This window comes from Lepeophtheirus salmonis, chromosome 4 (genome assembly GCF_016086655.4).
Source record: "Lepeophtheirus salmonis chromosome 4, UVic_Lsal_1.4, whole genome shotgun sequence".
NCBI classification, from domain to species: Eukaryota; Metazoa; Arthropoda; class Copepoda; order Siphonostomatoida; family Caligidae; genus Lepeophtheirus; species Lepeophtheirus salmonis.
Window position 1 is genome coordinate 20,562,755 of NC_052134.2, and position 3,196 is coordinate 20,565,950.

At 32.2% G+C, this 3,196-nt stretch overlaps 1 long non-coding RNA gene across 2 annotated transcripts; it reads right to left on the reverse strand.

Annotated features, from left to right (window-relative positions):
- Nucleotides 1-1,428: 1,428 nt before the first annotated feature.
- Nucleotides 1,429-2,863, reverse strand: LOC121116994 (uncharacterized). 2 transcript variants are annotated; one of them, XR_011779702.1, is made up of 4 exons: nucleotides 2,669-2,863; nucleotides 2,436-2,574; nucleotides 2,103-2,368; nucleotides 1,429-2,007 (listed from the first exon to the last, which is right to left on the reverse strand). It is a non-coding gene; the product is annotated as an uncharacterized lncRNA (long non-coding RNA). The 2 variants fall into 2 exon arrangements; XR_005864013.2 differs by having other exon boundaries at nucleotides 1,429-2,368.
- Nucleotides 2,864-3,196: the final 333 nt, after the last annotated feature.

Genomic DNA, 3,196 nt, shown 5'->3' on the forward strand with positions numbered 1-3,196 from the left:
ACACACTCTGTTATTATTATATCTAGTATTAATAAGTTTTTTTTCCCTCTCGCTAAATATTGCTTTAAATAAAAAATTGAAATGCGAAATAAAGACTTTGTAAATATACAAATGAGTATATATAATATATCATATTTGTAAACAAGTAAACTTTAAATGAATTAAAATATCAATTTTTTTATTTTATACTTTTCCGTCTTAAAAAAAGAAGATAGATAATATTTATGAATCATTTTGTTGATGGATACTATGAACAACCTTCGAACTCTCAACTTTACACATTATGTTGGTCATTCGATGAAATTATGGGAGGGAGAAAAATTTTTTCCTTTGAAATTAAAAAAAAAAAAAAAAAATCTCCCCCAAAAAAAAGAGAGGAAGAAAATATATATATATATATATAATCCTGCAGACACCCCCAACTTGAGATTAAAAATAAGTTATTCAGGGACAAAAGGAGAATACTGCCGAACTTGCATTAAGCGGTCAGGAAAGGGAAGCTGAAAAGTTACCACTACTTGGTCCATCCCTGGCGGGGACACGCTTAAAAGAGGTTCGACTGTATGTTTAAAATGTTACATATCTCTGAAACTACGGATTATATCCTGTGGGAATGTGGTTGCGAGGATGTCAAAGCATTTATGGAGGTGCGTTTTCGTCAAAATCTTGGGAGGACTGATTTCTTGTCAACGAGCCAAAATGATAAGGTTGATGAGGGTAATAATAAAATTCAATACATGGTTTATACATTAAGAACAAGAAAGGAAAATGACTTGAATGGAACTTTTCCCATTTGGATTTTTTATATTAATTTGTGTTTTAACAAATATTGATTAATGTTTAAATATTTTCTCAAATATGCTTTTGTAAATTTGCAGCGTAAAGGTTTATTTTACAAATGACCTTCCTTGTTAAATTTTTCCTTCTTTGTCACTGTTTTGAATGTGGAAACATAAAATAACTTTAAGCTTTACTCTTGATCAAAAATAGAACTCTCTAAACTCAAGTTTGATTAATAATCATATTAAATATCATACTCTGTTGTACGCAAACATTCATGAGTACAAATGAACGTTTTTGCAAGAAACTCATTCTTGTCTAAATAGAAGATGAAACTTTGAGTTATACTTCATTAAGGACCTATGTTTGTAAACAAATGTGCATCTACAGGCTACTAACAACACGGCGTTGTCGTCGAAACAGTTGACATAAAAATTTACTCTACATTATTATCAATTATTTATTTTCCCTTTATCGGTGTTCTGAAGGTCGGCTGGTTAAATTCAAAATTGCTCTTGTTGAGATATCAACAGTTATTAAATTATGATTCCACTTTTGGTAACAATTGGCCAACTTCCACTCCACTCTTTCTTTTTGGAGAAAGGGCTGCAACCATAGATATAAAATATATACAGGGTACGCGGAAAGTTCTCTTAAATATTTATTAAAGTACTAATGATATAAAAAATTACATAATCTATATATAATTATAAAAATAGGTCGACACAAGTTTCAAAAGCATGCTACATAACTTTCATAGAAAAAGGTCACCCTTAGCCTTGCCCACGGCCTGAAGTCTCTCTTGTATGCTACAAGGACCATTTCCATTGGAACGGAGTTCTAGGCAGCCACCAGTTTGGGCTTCAGGTCATCCCAATTCTTGCTAGGGGTCACACAGGCTTTGTTCTCAAGAATGGATCACATGGAGTAATACATGACCTTTAGGTCGGGGATGGAGGAGGGAGTCTTTTTTCCTCTGAAGACACACAAATTGTCCTCACACCACTGGATGTGTGGGAGGGGGCACCATCATATTGGAAGGTCTATGGTTCATTTTGGAAGTGCTGTTGGGCTAGGGAACAAGACCTTCCTCCATGATGCTGCTGATGTACTCCTTTGTGTTGATCTTCACCCTGGCCGGCACAAACCTTGTCTCAGTCAGGGCTGCCCATATCATCAAAGACTGTGGCTTCTGCACTCTATCAACTCCATGGTTACTCAGCTTACCTTTTTCGGACAGAATTTTGAAGGTTAAATGCTTGTTCCACAGGATACATCTCCTAATCACTGTACACAATGTTAGGAGCTGTGCCAGTTCTCACCTTCTGAAGAATGACATTGCTTCATTCGAGTCTTTTTGCCTTGGTCATGCTTTTTTTCTTTGAATAACTTTTCATTGAGAGATTTAAGAGGGACATTTACTTTCTACAAAAAGATACAATACCTTTTCATGGAGCTCAGAATTATTATATGTTCCAAAATAAATCCAGTTCCAATTAAATGATTTGAACGAACCGGACTATTTAAAATTATTGCATACCACAGGATCTGATAGCATCAATTGGAGTGCTTTAGCATAATTATTTGCCTTAAAAGAATTTAGGAAATTTCAAATGGTGAAAATAAATTGAAATAATAGTTTTTTTGTATCTTACAAATTGAAGCAATTAACAGATTTTCATAAAACAACCAATTAAAACTTAAGAGTTTAATTGCAATTAGTTAAATTTTAGAAAATATTATGTGAAAACCTTTCTTGGCAAGATTTATTTTTGACGGCAAGCACACGTTCAGCTATTAACGGAAAATTAAATTGTATGGAAAAAAAATTGAAAAATTAAATTAAACTTAAAATATTTTTAATTTTATAATAAAAAGCAAAAATTACTTCACAATGTCCAAATTCCTCGCCACCTCAACTTCAGCATCTAGGAGATCTGATATGTGCGCTGCTTAGTGGATGTTTGCTCACTCATGATGACGAAATGTGAGCAATAATGAAAGTCAATTTTCTCAATTTTTTTCCTCTCGGTGATCGGCGTGTTCTAAAAAAATGTGACGTCATACTATCTCAAACATATACAGACATAAATGCCTTATATTTGTAAATATCGTACATTTATATGATAAAAAACTAATAATTTACTATTTATCTTTTATAAGTAAATTATACCCATGTTGCTACATTTAATATGTTGTTCAATTCAAACTTTTTTTTAGTAGGTATATACAGTCAAATGTTGATGAAAGGAATGAACAGTTGTTAAACACAATAATATGTTTATGAAGGTAATGTCGTTAATAAAGAAAAAAATAATAATGAAAGGAGCTATTTATGAACTTGATAGTTCTATTACCTTTGTTTTTTTTTCTCTGACGTTATTATATGTAAAAAACAGAATTTGCAGGACAATTG